This window comes from Mustela putorius, unplaced genomic scaffold, assembly GCF_011764305.1.
Source record: "Mustela putorius furo isolate JIRA1106 unplaced genomic scaffold, ASM1176430v1.1 tig00000228_pilon_pilon_pilon, whole genome shotgun sequence".
Taxonomy (NCBI): domain Eukaryota; kingdom Metazoa; phylum Chordata; class Mammalia; order Carnivora; family Mustelidae; genus Mustela; species Mustela putorius.
The window spans coordinates 2,538,771-2,559,173 of NW_025421322.1; the positions used below are offsets into that span (position 1 = coordinate 2,538,771).

General features: G+C 42.3%; 1 long non-coding RNA gene across 2 annotated transcripts; it reads left to right on the forward strand.

Moving 5' to 3' along the window:
• Positions 1-36: 36 nt before the first annotated feature.
• LOC101677058 lies at positions 37-18,545 on the forward strand. 2 transcript variants are annotated; one of them, XR_200627.3, is made up of 4 exons: positions 37-425; positions 7,047-7,104; positions 13,711-13,762; positions 18,234-18,545. It is a non-coding gene; the product is annotated as an uncharacterized LOC101677058 (long non-coding RNA). The 2 variants fall into 2 exon arrangements; XR_006606122.1 differs by lacking the exon at positions 13,711-13,762 and having other exon boundaries at positions 45-425.
• The last annotated feature ends 1,858 nt before the right edge of the window (positions 18,546-20,403 follow it).

The window sequence follows — 20,403 nt, forward strand, 5'->3', positions numbered from 1 at the left end:
GTACGACTGTACCGTCGCGCGAGGACGGGCTGCGCGCGGCGATTGGCTCCGCGGCCGCAGCTGCGCAGGAGCCGACCCTCCCAGACACCCCCTCCTCCATCGCACCGTGCCTCGCTGTGTCTGTTGGAGGCGGGCGTGCTTTCCTTTCGTTGCTTCCGGTGGGTCGCAGCGTGCCGGCTGGATCTCGTAGAGCACGTCTGATCACTCTCACACAAGACAATATGACGACAGCCATCACGTCCATCCCCATCCCCCTCCCCATCATCTTCTTTCTAAACTAAACATCTTCCGTTCCTTGATTACCTCTAGTGACATTTGCCTCGAGGAAACTGTTGTTGGCCCCTCTGTTTTGTCTTTGAAAGCCTTTGCGGAGGTGTTTGCCGCGGAGGGGTTTGCCACGGTGCCTGAGCTCCGAGAATGTAGAGGTGGGTACCGTCGGGCCAGGTCACAAAGCGATTTGATAGGTGGTGGGATGTTACCCGTGATTATAAAAATAACCAGTATTTTGTGAGCATCAGTATGAACCAGGCACCTGACTCCATGCTGTATATGCATCCTCTCGATAAATGAGGGTAGTGGGGGTGGTGTTCCTACTTTCCGGATGAGAGAACTGTGGCTCCAGGACCCCAAGGAGTATTCCTGATATTACACAGTAAGGAATAGAAGCACAGTTCAAATCCATCTGGCTATCTGGCTTTTGACCTTGCTTTATATTCACAAGTAGATAGTCCTCCCAGGCCTGCTCTGCAGAAGGCCAGCCTTGCAGGGTATTCTCTCTTCTACCTAGGAGCATAACCCACATCCTCTAAGCTGCCTCAAGCCTAGATTACAGGGCTGGTCTTTCACTCAAAGTATATAGGACCAGGAGTGAAAGCCACAAGTCAGAACTTCTGTAATTGGAGTAAAATAGGAATGTGGTCAGAGCCTCCACAGTGGCAGCGGGGAGGCCCTAGAAACTTCTTAGATCCTGCATGGAAACAGCCAGACAACCTATCTCTTGTTCCTGGAGGGAGTTCTAGACCATGCTCTTACTAGCCAAGTGATAGGACTTTGAAATGGGGAGACCAGTGGTGAGACCATGAGCAAGAGGAAAGTGAACAAAAACCTCTTAAGGTTATCCTTTCAGGCTCACGAAGAACAAGAAAGCCCTTGTACCCAGCTAATGGAGAGGTAAGTTCCAGAGCCCCTGGGAACTCAGCACCTCTTTACTCTTACTGGTCAGTGTGTGGCTATAGACCAGCAGCCTGGCATCACCTTGAACCTTGTTAAAAAAGGCGAATTTCAGGCCCTGCCCCAGACCTACCAAACCAGAATTTGAATTTTAGCAAGATCTCAGTTTATTTGTATCTACATTAAAGTTGAAGTATAGGACACTGGGGAAAAGAGAAATTATTTTGATACCCGCAGGCCTAGCTTTAAGCCCGCCCAGTGCAAGTGACCACTGACTTTCTCAAAACTTCTACAGTCCTGCGAGGCTTTCTATGATCTAGCAAGTTTCCTCTTGCCACTTACTTCTCTGACCTCATCATCTAGTCTCTCCCCCCCTCTTCCAACTATACTGGTCTCTTAGCTATTCTTCAGACTCACTAGGTAAGCTCCTGCTTCCGGGCCTTTGCACTGGCTCTTCCTTCTGCCCTAAATACTCTAGCCCCACTTGGGGTTGGTCATCTTGGCTGGCTCCCTTCATACTTTGCTTAAGTGTAACCCTCACAGTGACCATCCTATTTAAAATTACCACCCATCTCATCTCTCTTACCCTGTGCTACTTTTTCATTATCCCTTAGCACTTACTGCCTTCCAATTCTTAATTCTGTGTATTGTTTAACTGGATCTCCTCTCCAGAATGTCAGAGTAGGTATCTTTTGTTCATATGGGCCAACCAGTGTCTGATACTAATGAAAAGCACTCCTCCTTAATTGCTGAGTGAAAGAACCAACAAAGTAGAGTTTTAAAAAACTCTACTTTGGGTTTGTAAATTGATTGTCTGAAATTCAGAATACCTATTTTCCCCACAGAAGCAATTTAACAGGTGAAAGTTATATACTCAAATGAACCTATGAAAACTTGTTAAACTCATAACTTAGACACAGAATTATCTTTCAAAATGAGCACCAGTCAGGGACAGGATGTAGGGGAAAATCTAGAGTGATAAATTTTAAAAATTAAGTTAGGGGATGGTGTGCCTTGTTGGCTCAGTTGATAGAGCATATGACTTTTGATCTTAGGCCCCACATTGGGCTTGGGACCTACTTAAAATTAAAAATAATTAAATAAATAAATGCATTCCTCCTTATAAAAAATTAAATTAGGGGAATTAATATTTGATTGAAAGGGGATTAATCCAAAGATTACCTTAAATTTTTGTTGAAGGCCCTTTCATAACCACTTCTTCCCTAGGCCTTCCTTGAACATCCCAGACCACAGAGAGCAGTCCTGTCTTTTATCTCACAGAGAAGTTATTAACTGTAATATTTATCTGGCAGTTAGACATGCAGTTTCATGCTCGTCCTTGTACAGAATGACCTCTTAAACTGGATAACCACAGTCTGGAATTGTCTGTAAATCTCAGGAAAAAAAAAAAAAAAAACTTAAAAATCCGCTGAAGTAGTCACTGTTCCTCTGCAAACAGAAATTGGTGTGCTGGCCTGCTTCTCAGAGCACTCTCAGCTCAACCAGCCTCTGTTAAGACCCTTAATCCAGCATCAACAGCTGCGTCATGGACTGCTTGCCCGGCCCACCATTAAACCACTGCAAGATTGACGTAGGCGGGGCCACTGCAAAGGGTGCATATTATACAATGTGCCTTGAGCCTATTTTCATCATGTCAGAGAGATAAACATCAGGTGAAGGGAAACAAATGTGAGACTAAGTCTAACATTTTCTATAAAGATATTCCTCTGGTCCAGGTCACCAGCCCTTATGGCTTCTATATTTAAGAGGTTGGTCCATGCAGCTAAACTGAACAGTTGATTTTTGTCTCAGGTATGAATATTTAACTTTATATAAGACCATAGCTTGAGTTCCCCACTAGACAGTAAGCCATATAAGGGTAAGGACTGTCTCTTTTAACCCCCAAAGCTGCTCGCACGGGCCTTGCATATACCAGTAATATTACTGAAAGTTCACATTTATTTTGTACTTTATACAGTGCCATGTTCTAATTTACTTAATCCCCACAACAACTTCATGGGGCAGATGCAGTTATGGCTGCCATCTTAGAGATGAGGTTATTGCTATATGAAAATCTTCAGTATCTTGCCCAAGGTCACACAACTAATTAATGATTTTAGCTGGACAATCAAAGTCCAGCACCCACACTCTTAAACACTAGTCCATGATGTAAAATTATCATTCAAGAGATTGAAATATCAAACTCTTTCTAGTGGGTAAAAATACCTTTCAATGTTGAAAAATTGTGTGTATATATAAAGTTTTAGATACACATGCATATACATACACATTCTTACAGATGTAAACATAATACATATGTCAGTCAAGAATCCTTTTTCAGTGGAGTGTATACTGGTGTGCTAATACTCAAAGAAAGGAGTTTCATTTCAACTGTCCATGTTGGGAATAAAACATCTCCATTCGCACTGCATTCTGTGAATATTTTGAAAGAAATACAAGTTTACTGTCATGAACTGAAATCTGGGAAATCTGGGAATTTTGGCCTCTTCCCAATTAGGGACTTAAATCCATGATAATATAAGCATTGATTCTTTTGAATGTGATGATTATGTCATCAGTTGCAGTGTTTATGAAAAATTCATAAAAATGTTTTTCAACATATTAAAGTAACTAGTGTTCACCTCTGTTCTCTAAAAATTATACTTTCTGCGTTCTTTTTAAGGTTTGTCTTCCTTGAATCATAGACATTAACAAGCTGGGAAAAAGACATTCCAGTGATCCAACCTATTTCCCACTAAGAGACTAACTAACATTCCCCACAGTTTCTCTGGTAGAACTTTAAGATCCCAGACTTGACATTTTTAGCCACAGAGTTTTGTCTTTCCCCAAGGAGATAGTGCAAGGCTCTTAAATGGCAGTAAGTCTTGCTTACTGTATGGAATTTTGCCAGCTAACCCTCCCAGGTTATGGAGGATCATGAAAAAGAAGAGGGTGACATAAGGAATATTTTCAAAGCCAAGAAGGAGAGAAAAATCTGCCTCTTATGGTAAATTTTGAAAACCATTTAAAGTTAATATCTTTACACATGTGCCTAGATTCTTTCCGATTCCTCCCCAAAGAGGAAAATTTTTTACTAGACCACCTAAGTCATTTAGTTCATATCATATAAGTAGCTGTAAAATATTTTAAAATATTGACAGATGTATTCTTACTTCTTGGCATTTATTTTTACCCTACAACATTTCCACCATTAAAATTAGATCTTTAGGCTAAGGCTTTTATCCTAGAGAGAGAAAAGTACTGAAGAACCTAGCAAGAGCTGAATTCAGCAAGTCAAATTCTTCACTTTGAATTTCAAAATATTCTCTTGAGAGGGGAAGATACAATGGTTTTAAAGAAAGAGGAAAAAAATTAGCTCTTCAAAGGCAAATCCTGGAGCACTAAGTGCATAGAGTTTATAACATAAAACATAAGGAGGAAAAACATATGATGATGTATAAGCCATTTCTCCACCACACAAGCAATAAGAATGTTTTCTGAGCTGGGTTTAAGGATCTTGGAGAATATTTAGAGAGTATATAGCCAGTGCAGGATCTCTCAAGAAAAGGATTCACACAATTACCCCTCCAAGCGTCAAAACTCTTGGGAAGTTGGTAGAGACCATCCTCCTGGAAAAGACAGACATCTGAGAGTGGGGAGAACTAGCTCCCAAATTGAAAACTGAAACCCAGACAAGAAATCCTTTGAGGGATTCTTTCATCACAGGGCAGCCAAGAGAGTAGAAAAGGATGTACAGAGTGTTAACTTTAAAAATATTTTACAAGAAAAAAAAGGATTTATTCAGGAATAACAAAGAATTGTAAATCAGAACATGCAAGCTGTAGCAAAACTATAGGCAAGTTCAGAGAACAAAGGAGAGGAAGGATCTTCCATATAGGAAAGGGGGAATTGGGAAGGGCTATTACAAACAAAAGTCCATTGAAGTAAACTGAGAGTTTGAAGTATGGTGGCTTTTCACTGGCTGAGTTGTAGGTGTTTCTCATTGGCTGGGTAGTTGCTGGGCAAGAAGAAAACCTTCTTCCTCCTGCTGGGGTGATAAAACCTCTAAAGCAAGGTATGATTCTTACTGTTATGGTTGCAATTGTCAACAAGTGGTAGGGCATAAGAGCTCCCTTTCTGGCCTCCTGACTTTATTATATACAAGGTTTCCCTGCCCCCCCCCCCTTTTTAAAGATCTTATTTATATATTCAAGAGAGAGAGCATGAGCATGGGAGGGGTAAAGGGAGAGAGAGAAGCATGCTCCCTGCTGAGCAGCAAACCCCATGTGGAGCTCAATCCCAGGACCCCAGGGTCATGGCCTGAACTGAAGGCAGAAGCTTAACCTACTGAGCCACCCAAGTGCCCCACAGGTTTTTTTTTTTTATCTTCCCAAGGTTAAATGTTGCCAAAGGCATTTCTGAAATGGCCTGTCCTATCCTCCAGCCACCCTACTCTCAATCTCTCACAGCCCCAGGATAAAGTGCAAGAGCAGCCATACATTTCCCCATGTTTAGTAGACAGAGGTGTGGAGGTTAGTTAAGAGCATTTGGGGAATTTGAATGGGCTTGTATTGTTGGCAAAGAAGGTGCAGAGTGAAGGACTCGGTGACTAGAGACCATAAGGGGCACACTTCCTTAGCGGACGCAATGGTAGTAGAGGCAGATTTCAAAGAACAGGCAGGTCCAGCTAAGCCTCAGCATGAAGATAAGATTCACACCAGACCTTCCTCCATCAATGAGAGGATGGAGAAGTCTTAGCCCTGGAAAGATGAGAAAACCAACAGGGAATGTCCTGCATGATTAAGTATTTACCTAAGAAACGGGAATTTTAAATGCTAAGTTACCAAGTCACTTGAATTGCCATGTTAAGTTATCTGAACTTTATAAGTTGCTGGAACCATGAATAGTCATACTCACTTCAGTAGTATTAACTAGTCCAGACCCAGGATCTAATGGGTTTCGCCATGCAGCTCCGAAGCTGGAGAAACTTAAGAGACAGTATTTTAAAACTCCTTAGAAAATAAGTTGCATTGATAGTTTTAGAACATAACAGAAGGTATGAAAAGAAGGGCCGTAAGACATGGTTGTAATTATGTAAATTATGAAATCCATGAAACTCCAATCACCAAATATGAGCATTTTCACTACAATTTAAGGAGGGTACCTAAAGCAAAACTAAGTGCTCTCCAAGAAAGTCTGTCATTAATTGGTTATGGGTTGAATTTAGAACTGTGAGTGCATTTATTGCAGTCTTTAGTTTTAATATGTGAGGTAGTAATTTATCACACTCTTGAACTTTTCCCTAGTTGGGCTACATAGGCAAGCCTTTGTCTTCAACCAGAAAAGAAGCTCCATGAGTTGCAAATGCCAAACTTGCCTTATATGCCTTGTATGTAAGCTGCACAGTGCCTTCTCCTGGAATCACCCCACAGCCATTCCTGTAACAAACCACCCTCAATTTCCAAACCCAAACAAGTTGTCCTCAATCAACACCGGCCCATGCTGTCCAGTGCAGAGAACAGCAGGATGCAAGGTCTCTCTCTTTTTGTGCACTCAGGAATGTTTTGTTCATATCACACCCATAATTTTAAAAATCTTCATTATCCCCTCTCCTATGTAGACATACAGACACACTTAATATCCATACTCCTTCTTTTCCAACAACACATTAATAGTATAGAAGTGTTCTAGAAAAGGAAGTGAGGTTGGTAGATTTTCACTTTGGAGATAAACTGGAAGGAAAATATCCCAACAGGACTTGGATTCAAATCTTGACATATCCCAGAAAATAGTCATTGACAAAGGGTAACATGAAAAACAGAAATTGGAATTCCCTCTACTTCATATAAACTAAGATTCTGCATGGTTTACACTAGGTTCTGAGATTGAAGAAGGCCAGGATCTTTACGGAGGATGACCAGAGCCTGCCTGGAGGTAGGGTCCCTGGGGTGGGGTAGGACAGAGGATCCTCTCATATCACCCAGCACATCTCAGACACCAGTAACTATAGTGAGAGACACCAATTAGAAGACCTACCCTCCCTATTTTATCAAACAAGTCCTAAATCTTGATGAAACTAGGAATTTACATCAAAGACTTGGGGAAAATGAACAAAGATAGAATTAAATTGAATTTTAAATTAATGGGCAGGCGTTGTGTGGTTAAAATGTTCAACTATATGTTGCAATCAACTAGTACCCATAAGCATTTCCTTTTACCTGAGCTAGTTTAACCAAAGATACTCCTTGCCTTCTGGAATGCCCACTTTGGTTATTCATTCTGTATTTGTGTAATATCTGATAGCAATAAGACACTTTAAAAAGCACTTAAAAATTAATAGTCAAGAAAAAGAACAAAGGAAAATTAAAGTCTAGGAAATTAAGGAAAAAAAAAAAACAGAATGAAGTATCCAAATGTGTCCCTTCCCACTATGTCCCCTGTACTTGATGGAGGCTGGCCATGGATTTGATTGTGGCCTTTAACCCACCAGTGCAAAGAGAGAAATCAGATGTGGTATAACCTTTATGATGTTTGCAATGTTTAAACACACACACACAAAACAGCAACAAAACAAAATAATCAGGTTCTCAGAGAAAACACGTGTATTCCCAATACTGAATCCAGAAACCCAATATTAGGAGTGAAAGCCCCAGGACCATGCTGATGCTGAGTCCAGCACCACGGGCATGTCCTGAAGCACCAGTCTCGTAGACTGGCAAGCAGGACAGAAAGCCACTTAGTAAAAGCAGTTCTGCCGTGGTTCGGGTCCAAAGCGATAGTGACTTCATTCAAGGAAATAGAGTTTGTAAAATTTAGAGGAGAAAGTGGACATATCTCCAGAAGTTAGCCCCTGCACATGGGGCCTTCTCCAGCTGACATTGCGCTTGGAGTCTGGGTGTCGTCTGTGGGTCATGGCATCACGGAGAAATGGGCTAGTGAATTTCACAATGTCTCTGGCTACCAAGCGGGCATAAAGCCTTCCCGAGAGCCATGCCCTCCCCTTCCCTTTCGTCACTGATGTCTCCAACTCCATCACTTTCCTTCCTTTGCTCCCGCAACACATCGGTGTGTTTAGAGAAACCATTCCAGATGCTTTTAAAAACTATTCTGCCCACTTTGTGTCCTCTCCCATTCACACACAAAGCTGAGTCGTTGGGGATGTAAGCTGTGTTTGCTTCTCAGAGTGACTTTGTACCTCATTTTCCCCATTGTGTGAGAGGTGGTTATTCAGGTATCAGGGTTCAAGTGTAGGACCAGCAAGGTGGTATAAGAGGATGAAGCAGGCCCCTAGGGAACTAAAGAGTGTATTACACCCTTCACAGCCTAGCAGTTGCCACTTAACTCCAGCTGATTGTAGCCATGGAGAAATCTGCAATTTGTGTGTGTGTGAAATTTCTTAAAGATCCTGTGAGAACCAAACAAAATAATTCTGCTTATAGACTCCACTTTTGAAACCCTACTCTATATCCTTACTTCTTTAAACTAAGTTTTTAGATGAAATCATGAATGAATATCTGGAAATTATTTGAATCTCTCCAAAGAAGAGAGATTTTCATGGCTGTCACTCAAGAGAAATCTTTGAAAATAAAGAACGGTCACATGATCGAAGGTCAGACTCTACCCTGCGCCAGTAAGGCAGACTAGGAATTGATGGCAACTAGGGGACAGCTGCTACTCAAGACGGACACAAGTGAGGGCTTGGATTCTTGTCCAGCAAGTTTTTTTTTTTTTTTTTCATTTTGAGCTTCCAAGAGGATGATCATTATTTTTAATTGGCTTTATTTTTTCATGCATAGAACCCCATGCTCCCTCTGATTTCTTAACACATGTAATTTAGACTCCCAAAATATTTTCATCTTCCTACAACATGAAGGCTTTGCAAGTCCATCTCAGAGACACATCCGTGCTGTTCACTTCCCCTGGCAGCTGCATCTACAAATCTTCACCGGGCAACTAACACCCTTCTGACATAAATGGCAGACTTGAGTGACTAACTATGCCCCTCTGGATCCTTTTTTTCCTCCCCTTCTTCATTGCTACACAATTGATCAGGTGGGCCATATGGCCTCTCTGATTCACACATTAAGACAATTAGGACACCAGCCAGTTCATTGCTCAAGCTGGCATTTTCATAACTAAAACAAGAAAACCTAACACTTTGTCTTCCCCAGGAAAAGCCAACTCCATCTGGTTGCGGGTATGATTCCGATACTAATTCATATAATATCTAGCTTAAAATGGGTATAACCCTATTTAGACAAAAATAGTGAACGAAAGTCCATTATGTGGCAGGAAGAATTCCACTGCAGGATCCAGGCTGAAATGTAATAGCAAAAATCTAACATGAGGAGAATGAGTATACTCTACGAATTAGATTCTACACACAGGGAGATGCTGGTCACTGGAGAGCAAACAGACCACCCTTTCTAGGACCAGCTATCAGACAGAAGGGGAGTTTGGAGATGGGAGGTGGGGAGGCTCACAGCTATGACTTCTAAAGTGATAGAGGGACACCTAGAAGTACAAGGCCAGATATCAAGAAACCTCAAAGGCTTATTTTCTGGCACTGGGATTTATAGAGGATAACTCTTTCATACTGCAACCCTATTTTAATAGTAGAAAATAACTAAAGCTAGTCAGCATGTTGTGGTTGAAGAGATTTCTGGAAAATTGTCTGCCCCCAGCCTGGACTCTGTGAATGGAGAGCCAATGAGAAGAAAGAAAGAAAAAAAAAAAGTAGCAGACTGAGCACAGAATTATTGTTTTACTTAGAACAGAAATAGAATATTTACCATGTTGTGGCTAGACCTATGAACTGTAGTTGGAGGGATCAGGAAATTTACACTTCCCACGTGACTCATTCTCCCACCACAGGCAGGAGTGGTGAATGAGCCAAGAACCCCTGAAGCAGAGATTGTCCTGCAAATGACAGCACACTGAGCACGCTTCTTGCAGAATGTTTGCAAGCATGAGGGAGACCCCTGACCTACCTGCACAGCCCACCCACTGTAGAGGGCTGAGCTGAAATTTTTGAAAAGTGCCTGTGGGAAAAGGATGACAAACATTCTTCCTGTCTTTTGTCTGCCATCACTGAAACTAATAAAAAGGGAAACAGAAGGGAGGTTCCTAAAAAATTAACAATAGCACTGCCCTCTGATCTAGTAATCACACTATTGGATATTTACCCCCAAGATAGGAAAACACTAATTCAAATGGATACATGCATCCCTATGTTTATTGCAGCATTATTTACAATAGCCACACTATGGAAGCAACCCAAGTGTCCATGGATGGATGAATGATGAGAAAGATGTGGTATATAGACAATGGAATATTATTCAGCCATAAAAAATAGTGGATTCTTGCCACTTGCAACAATGTGGATGGAGCTAGGAGTATTTTGCTATGCAAAATAAGAGAAAGACAAATACTATATGGTTTTACTTATCTGTGGAATTTAAGAAACAAATGAACAAGCGAAATAAAGAGACAAACCAAGGAACAGACTCTTCACTGCAGAGAACAAACAGATGGTTCCCAGAGGGGAGGTGGGTGGGGGTCAAAATAGGTGATGGGAATTAAGGAGGACACTTATCCTGATGATCACTGAGTAATGTAGAGAATTGTTGAATCACTACATTGTACACCTGAAACTAATATAACACTGTATGTTAACTATACTGGAATTTAAGAAAAAAATTAGTATCTAAAAGCAAATAACAACAATCAATTCTCCCTGTTTAGGATCAAACAAGATTTCAGCAACCAATGATGTTAAAAAAAAATTACTACCATATGCCTCATGTATTACTCTAGTAAATGAATTCTTTCATCATCAAGAGAGTTTATATGACATTCTCTTGATGATGAAAGAATTCATCCGCTAAACGAGAATTCTGGAAAAAGTCATGTTAAGAATCATACTGGCATAATTCGGGTTTATCTAAGGATCTGGCCTTCTGGCCTTAATTTTATCCTTTAGTAGTGACTGGAAAAGATTACAAACCACCCCCCAAAACTACACACAGTGAACAAAGTATAACATGTCATTTTAAAGTTATAATAGAAAATTCCTTTTATGATTTGAAACTATGCATGTGGGATTCATAGAGTGAGAACCTGTGAGATGGGGGGATGGTATTGGCAAGAAAGGATGGCCACAGTCAGAAGCCTAATTTATGAATCAGCAAGCATTGGGATCTAAAAAAATCCTACCCAAATCTTTACGATTTTGGACTCAGGAAAATGAGACTATCTGTTAACAAGAAGCAGCAATGCTAAAACAACAGAAAAAGGAATTGGGCCTGAATTCGTTTCCTATTGATGCTGTAACAAATTACCACACATTTAGTGGCCTACCAAAACATAAATTTATTTTTTTACAGTTCTGTGGGTCAATAGCCCAAATGGTCACAGTGGACTAAAATCCAAGTCTGTGTTCCTAATGGAGGCTGTAGAGAAGAATTTGTCCTAATGGCTTCTCCATCTTCTGGAGGCTGTCTGCATTCCTTGGCTCTTCCAGCCAGAAATTGGATCCCTCTTAACCCCTCCTCCCGTTTTCTTCTCTCACTGACTCTTCAGCCTCCCTCTTTTACTTAAAAAGCCTCTTGTGATTGCATCAGTCCTACCTGGATTATTTGGGATAAATTTCCACCTCTAAAATCCTTCACTTGGGGTGCCTGGGTGGCTCAGTGAGTTAAGGCCCTGCCTTCAGCTCAGGTCATGATCTCAGAGTCCTGGGATCGAGGCCCTCATTGGGCTCTCTGCTCAGCAGGGAGCCTGCTTCCCCCCCACCCCCACTCTGTCTGCCTCTCTGCTGACTTGTGATTTCTATCTGTCAAATAAATAAAATCTTTTTAATAATGAATAAATAAATAAAATCCTTCACTGAATCTCATTTACCAAGTCCCTTTTGCTGTACAACATATTGACATATGGTAACATATTGACAGTTTCTGGGAATTGAGATTTGGACATCTTTGGGTACCTTTATTCTTCCTACACAGAGTCATAAATATTGAGCATTATTTTTAAAAACTAAATGTTAAAAGATTTATGACCAATTATCCTACTTCATAATTGTTCATCTCTTTCCTATACACCCATATTTTTATTCCTGTGCCCTAATATGTTTTCTCATAATCATAGGTAACATGTGTCAAGTGTTTTTTTTTTTAAGTATCTGGTACTATGATAAGCAATTTACTTGTATTTTTGTATTTAATCCTTTCAGCAACCCAGTGGGTAAGTGCCATTATCATCCCCATTTCATGAATGAGAAAATGGGGGCTTTGAGAGGTTTAGTGATTTGTCTTAGGTTATACAGTTGAAATGCAGATCCAGGTCTCTCTGGCCCCTAACCCATGAGAAACAATTCAGCTAGAATGAGGCTTACAACAGCAAAGGTCTATTTCTTGCTCATACTCTGTATCTACTACATGTCTGTCTTGGGTCTGTTGCCTCTTCACATCCCTGTCATTATGAGACCCAGGCTAAAGAAGCAGCCCTTGTGTGAGATACTGGACTTTTCATATATGGCCCTTTGTTAGAAGAGAGAATAGTGAGATGACAGAACTTCACGTAGACTTTGTGTGTTATCTTGTAGGTGGCATGTATCACTTCTCCTCACATTTCATTGGTCAAAACAAATCAGTGACTAAGCTCAACATCCCTGTAGCCAGGAGATCTTCATCTATCACTAAGTAGGACAGCAAATATTTGGAAAGAATAATACAATGTATAAGAGCTTCAAATATGGTGTTCTACCACTCATGGAGGATGAGAGGAAAAGTAGTTATTTGTCCACAGACCCAAGATGACCTGAGACCTCCCTTAGTGACACAGCTCTCATCTCTATGCCAGCTGGACTCTTGGGTCTATGTATAAGAAGTCACTGTATGAATGAATGTTCTCTGATACTGAAATGTTCCTTCATCCATGTGCCTAGAGTATCTCACACAGCACAATGGAGCTCACCTGGGGAGAGCTGTGTGGTGCTAGAAGCTATGAACGGTTCCTCAGGTGGAATTTCTCCCAACTAGTAAGATGCTAGATGGGTGCAGACCTCCCTCAAAGCAGCAAATAAGAAAGAGTGGGGGAGTCTCCCAAAACCCTCTCTAGTCCAAAAACTTCCTAGGATTCTAACCCAAATGAAAAATATTTTTCTTTGAGTTTTTAGGACTCAAGGATTGGGAGTCACCAATCAAAATGTAATCACACCTCTGATTACATTTTATGCAGTGGTCCTCAAACTGTGCTTTAAGGAGCTCTTAAGTTTCAATAAAGTTGTCTGAGAAATGGTTAGACTGAGGGACACACATCACACTCATCCTTTTCTTCATTTCTGGGGCTTGCCACACAAGCTAGGGTTAGGAGCAGAAAGGGGACCTTCAGTAATGAGACCCAAGTGGAAGAAGAGAGAGAAGAGCTCCCTTTGATACAATACACAGAAAATCTGCTAAGAGAGGTTCCATTCAGATACATATGCCAAGGGTTTGCTTCTGTGGTTATAAATGGTTGTGTCCCATGCTTATTCTTCAGAGACGATGGAGCTGAATGATTGGCCATCCAGCAGGAAGCTGAGGAGAAGGAGGTAATAGAAGGGCAGAGGGGGTGGAGGAAGTTGTATTGGGTCAGGGAAAGAACAAGGAAGACAGAGTGTCAGTGGAGGGGCTTAATCTCTGAGCCACTGAGAAGGGTAGCCATGTGGCTAAGTCACGTGACTTTCAAGGTGAAGTGAGGATGCTTGAGTGGTGGAGAAGCACACCTCTGACTCCCTCCCCCTGGGTCTCTGGACCCTGCGGGACCCAGTGTATGCTGGACAAGCTGCCAGTTATGCTATTTCCCAGAATTCGGTTATCACCACCTCCTTGTGCCATAGGATTAAGCACATATACATAAAAGACTTCCACTTAAGATTTTATTTGAATTTTTAAAAAGCTTGAAACCTCACAATTTAACCCAATCTTTAAATGTTGTGGAAGAGGGAATAGGATCCCAGGTGAAAAGGCTTGCCTAGGGTCATGAAAAGAAGCAGGAGAGAGTTGAAACCAGAACCAGGACTCTGACTCCCAGTCCAGTGCTGTCGTCTCTGATGCTCACAGCCCCATCACTTAGGGGTGACAGCCATTTGCTTTCACCAGGCCACCATGCTTCCAGTTCACTTATGGAAGAGAACGGCTTCTTTGGATTTTGCAACAACACCATCGTGCTTTGAAATGAATCAAACCCTCATCTTCCAGTGTGACTAGACTCATCTAAAAGCCAAGCATGGGAGAGTGTGAGCTTCTGGCTTCGCCTGGATTGCCATCCCCACTCATGCCCCTTGCTTCAGTCTCACCTCCAACTCCTTTGCAATGCCTCCCGGGTCCGTCAGGATGGTACAGCCCACCAACTAGCTGGCAGTTGAATTTTTTATTTTTTTATTTTTTGCAAATTTTCCACATTGCCGTGACAAGACTGCGTTGAGGCCCAGATGCTTCAGCATAAATAAATAGCACATCTGGGACCTGGAAGGAGTCCAGCTGCACGTTACAGAAAAATCTGGGGTGGAAACAGAGCCAAACGATACACAGCTGGAAAGTGTTGAGTAAGAAGCGAGGTAGAGAAGACGTTGAAGAATAGAGAGAAAATGAAATGGAAAGGGAGAAAAAGAAAGATTAAACCAGGGATTTCCGTTGTCTGGAGGCTCTGAGTTATCACTGCTGAGAAACAGCCATTGATTATGCAACCATTGAACTAAGAGCATCCTTGCAAAAATGATAATTTATAATAATTGACCTCAAAGCAGAGAGGCTGAGCAGGGCTGGGAAGCTTGACTGCTGGATGTCTGGCTGCCTCGGAGGTGTCAGGTCAGTCACCTTCTAGCTGTCTGAGTCTATAAATGGCTTCGTGTTGAGCAGGGTGAAGGAGTTCATTCCCGCACTGGTGAGAACCCCAGGGCTCCCTGCCCAGGATCACCCTGCATTTGGGAAGCTTCGTGAGTTCCCAGGCCCTTGGGCAGCCTCAGCTGAACCCGCCTGTTTCAAACATGCAGCGTATTAGAGGGGAGGCTAGGGAGGAGGAGGAAGATACACAGTGACATCATTCTCTCCCAGCCCAGAGGCCCAGGTTGATGATTCATCAGGATGAATCAGCAGTGGCTGCCCAGAGAGCACCACTAACACCCACCGCCCAGGGGCCAGAGACTAAAAGCTACAATGACATCACTGAGCAGAGGAGAGGAAGTTTAAGTAAAAGGGGAAATCAGGACAAAAAAAAAAAAGAGCGAGAAAAAAAATCTGTTCTTCTCCCTCTTAATGGAAATCAAATGCATGGATTAACTTCTTAATGGATGGCTTGGTTTAATCTCCTGGATTAAAAATACCCCCAAATTAAGCCATCATTAAGAGATGCCAGAAGGCAGGCTTTCTAAGCAAAGAAGAGTATCACAGGGCAAAGCTTTTCTCAATTCTTCTAGCCCCTCCCACCTCATCCTTGTCTTGTGGCAGGTGATAGCAGGTGAATCCCGTTGCCCTGGAGAGAATCAAAGGCTCCTTCCAAGCTAGTTGGGGCTGAACCTTGGATGGCTGGAAGGTGCGGCCTTGTCATTTTTAAAGTAAAACAGATGACTAAACTCTTAACATTCGGTTTGGTCAAGATACCAAGTTCTCTGCGTTCACAGGGATCTGAAAGGATAAATGGCATTCTTTGGGTCTTAGGGAAAATTTTTAATTGGCAATAATTGCACTTTGAAGAAGAGGGACCCATTCGACCTTCATAATATCATTTATAGTGATTCTGAAATCTTTTAATAATACAGACTTAGAGAATATGGTCAGAAATAGGTATGCTTTGTTCACTTATCCAAGAAATATTTATTGAGTACTTTCTCTTTTTTTTAAGATTGATTTATTTATTTATTTATTTATTTGACAAAGAGAGAGAGAGAGAGAGATCACAAGCAGGCAGAGGCAGGCAGGCAGAGAGAGAGAGGAGGAAGCAGACTCCTTGCCAAGCAGAGAGCCCAATTTGGGACTCGATACCAGGACCCTGAGATCATGACCTGAGCCAAAGGCAGAAGCTTAACCCACTGAGTCACCCAGGTACCCTTGAGTACTTTCTAAGAACCACACATTCTGCCAGAAGCTGGGGAGAAGTTATGGAATGAGACACAACCCCTGTCCTCAGGGAGCTTATAGTCTTTTTTTTAAAAAATATTTTATTTATTTATTTGACAAAAATCACAAGTAGGCAGAGAGGCAGGCACAGATAGAAGGGGAGGAGGCAGGCTCCCTGCTGAGCAGAGAGCCCGATGTGGGGCTTGATCCCAGGACCCTGGGATCATGACCTGAGCTAAAGGCAGACGCTTTAACCCACTAAGCCACCCAGGTGCCCCCAGGGAGCTTATAGTCTTAACGGCCAGAATTTCTGCAACCACTGTGACAAGACCCAGCTGTTAATCCTGTTCTAAATTAATTTCTTGGAGTACTGATCAATTCTAGGGTAAGAGAAAAGAAGGCTGCACAGCCCTGAAAATGTCCCATACCTCCCAATAAAGAGAGTTGTAGTTAGGAAATGCTTACCTTTGTGGCATTTCAAGAACACAGAAGTGGCATAAAGTGAGGTGAGCCAGAATTCTGTCTTTCAGCTTAAAATCTCTTAAAGGAAGACTCCAAACCACCATGGTATTTTGGAGAAGAAGGGGGATTGGGGAGGTTAAATTCAACGGAAGGCATGTTTCCTCAAAGCATCTTATAATTCAAAATCAATAACAGTTCCATCCTGAGCATGGGTAGAGAGTTTGGGGGACAACGAATGTGAGGGCTGTTTACCAGCGGGAGCGGCACCGCCATGGGCAATATCAGAAAGCCCATTTACAATGTGTCCTACCACTGGTTTGAAATGATAGGATTCTTGGCTCAGACTTTGGTTTAGTGTGGGGTCCTCCAGGTTATTCACCCTGCTCCCCGCAGGGAGTCCATCTACATATACAACCTTGACGTCTGGCTTCCGGCCGGGTTCTCCCAATGGGCAGCACCTGCAAGAAATCAGGGAGAGGGAAGGAAGAGGTTAGGGTATCAATTCCCAGGGATCCCACTCTACTGGGCCACCACTGGTCAGCTGTGTCCCTCTCCTGAAGGCCCAAGTTCCCACCCAGTACCCCTCCCCATTTAGCTGTCCTCCCGAGGGTTCAGGATCCACTCACTCCCCTTGTCCCTGGAGGTCTGGAGCAGGGATTGTACCTGTCCTGGCAATTTCCCTACCCCCTGGCCACACCTTGTGAACAGTCCTTTCACCCAGTTTAGGTGTACCATCTATCCCCTGCTGGGAACATGACAAAATGAGGGGAATTTATATTATCCCAAATGTTGAACCTAAAGGGAGGCTTTATTATTATTTTCATATTAACAATTTCAAATTTGCATGGTTCAAATTTGCGTGAAAAAGTAATAAATTTCCAAAGATCCACAGGCCCGTCTGCCTCAGGAACAGGGTGGAAAATCAAAGTTTACAGCAACCTACCTTAGATTTCCCTCTACAGCTTAAAACATTATCCTTGATGACTTTGGGGACCTTCCTTTTCTGCTTGACTTTTAGCTTAAATAGTAGATGTTGGGTTGTTCAATAACAATTCCTTCTGCCTTAGCTTCATTAACTCCTTGGCAAAAGGACGAGCAGGATTAATGGGCAGTGCATCAGGGCAATCATCTCTCTGCTTTTCCAGTCATTGGAATTCCATTCCCGGGCAATGATAATCTCTGAGATATTCAGCAACAGGCATGTGACATCTCTTCGTCTTCCACTGCAGCAATGCCCAGGGTTTGATTTTTATTTGGCTTGATTTAAGAATTTCAGCCCATCTTGTTGGGTCACTCATTCAGTAGAAGACAGTTTGGCTTCCACTGCAGCTCAGCAAAATCAAGACAGACAGCTTGGCCATGGGGTAAATGGGTGACTGTCACCAAGAGCCATGCACACCTGCTGATTTACGAATACGACCCATCATTTCAGCATTTCTCACCCCATCTGGAACTCCCTATTCATCTACTCACTCTTACCCTTTTCCACTTCATCATTTGCAGGGAAACACATTCTGGAAGCATCAGTGGAAAGGGAAGCCAACAATTTCCTGAGACTCATGTCCGAGGAATATGGATTTAAATGAAAAGGTAGGGATGGACGATGGACAGTGACCCACCTTTTAACAGGCAAATGATGAGAGCACTGCCTTTAGAAACAGATCTGGATTTCAGTCCTAGTTCCACCTCCTGCTGCTGGTATAACACAGATTGGTTGCTTAACCTCTCCAATTCTTACTTTGCTTCTCTGTAAACTGTGGATGTTATTAATACCTACCTCAGTGACTATGGTGGAAATTAAATGAAATAATGGTAGTAGAGCTCTTAACCTCCAGTTTGTCCTGAGTTTGTTAATTACCTAAATTCTGGCCCTCACTTTACAGTTCAAGGTTGCTAACATCGATGACTTCCCAAAGGGTGGTGGATTTCAGTAATGCATGTATCAAGAGGAGTAGAAGCCCGTGTTTCATAAGAATGTTCCATCTTCCTGGGTTTAGATAAAGAAAACAAATAAAACAATCCCCCCACCACAGATACACCAAAATGTTCAGTGAAATTATCAACCCAAAAGTTAAGAAGACAATGTAAAGGCCTTATCTTGAAAGAGTATATCTGGAAGCAGGTTTGCTCAGAAACTCAAGCAGGAATGGATTGGTTGTCAAAATATGCTTCTGTGCTATTATCTAAATAGGAGCAGAAAGAGAATGAGAGACAAATGAAAGCAGATGGTCTGCCTAAGCAGAAGGAAAAGAAATGTTTCCTTAGTAAAACATTTGGGGTTTTAGAGACATGGAAGATAGATATAAAGGGAATAGAAAGACATACCCAGATCTAGTTGCTCCCAAAGAGAAGATTAGAAACAAGAGCCAGCAGGAATGACCCCTCCCCTTCCCACATCTGCTAAGGGACCTCAAGTTTAGGAAAGCCATCCTCTTCCATCTCCAGGAAGAGAGTCCCTAATAAGAGCAACTGAAGAAACCACAGGCAGGACACCGTGGCCGATCTGCCAGTTCATTACAGAAATTTTGGACAGATTTGAGAGGGGAAGATCCATCCAAAATATTTGAAAGAGTTCCTTGTTGGATTTCTAGGTGGAACCATTATTGTAAGTGAACACTCAGATAATACCTGTGATGGGAAAGAATGTGCCCAAGAAATCCATGGGAAGACCCAGTGAAGAGGAGACCTTTTAGAAAGAAGCAAAACAGGACAAAAAAAAAAAAATAAGAGAAGGTGCAGCCTTGGGTTATTGTTCTAATGGAACTACACCTCCGAGGTTGGATTATTCAACCCAGGTGAGCAAAGATGGAAAACATTTTCTTGAACAGCACATGCTAGAAAGATCCAGAAATCTCTGACTTCTTGATTTCAGCATGAGGAAATGCCATGACCAAATCTAAATATGGGGTATAGTAGAAAAAACAACCCTAACATTTTTTAAGTCTCAATTGATTTCCTGGGAGAGAAATACACTTTGAATTAGATGTGGCGCCTGGGGTTGCCACTGCTGTAACTTTCTAAATTTGACAAGAAAGAGGAACATCCATATCTAGTCTCTAATGAAGCAAATGGCATTTCTGTGTGGATTTCACTCCGACCCAGGCATCCCAAGTACGGCAAACTAGTGCCATATGTAACCACTTTAAGGAAGATGCCTCCAAACTGAGTTTTGGTTCGTGGGTGGTGGATCATGGAGTAGTACCTCGTTTGGGCTGGATGGCATGCTGGTCAAAGGGACTGAAAGTTTCTCTGTCTGCCCTGTTTCCCACAGTCTCTTCTGGGATCTCCATGACATCAAATACAGAGTGGTAGAGGAATCCTCTAGCCAGGATGCCCATGCTAGAAGATGGTAATTTCAGTTATGTTCCTCTAGAAGATGGTCATTTCTCTAGAAGAAAGTAGTGATAATGTTGGTGTTCTAAAAACTCCTCAGGTTTACTTTTTTAAAGATTTTTTTATTTGTTTATTTGACAGACAGAGATCACACGTAGGCAGAGGGTCAGGCAGAGAGAGAGGGGGAAAGCAGGCTCCCTGCCGAGCAGAGAGCCTGATGGCTCGATCCCAGGACCCTGAGATCATGACCTGAGCCGAAGGCAGAGGCCTAACCCACTGAGCCACCCAGGCGCCTGACTCCTCAATTTATTAAACTAAGAGACCTCGGGATGGATGAATT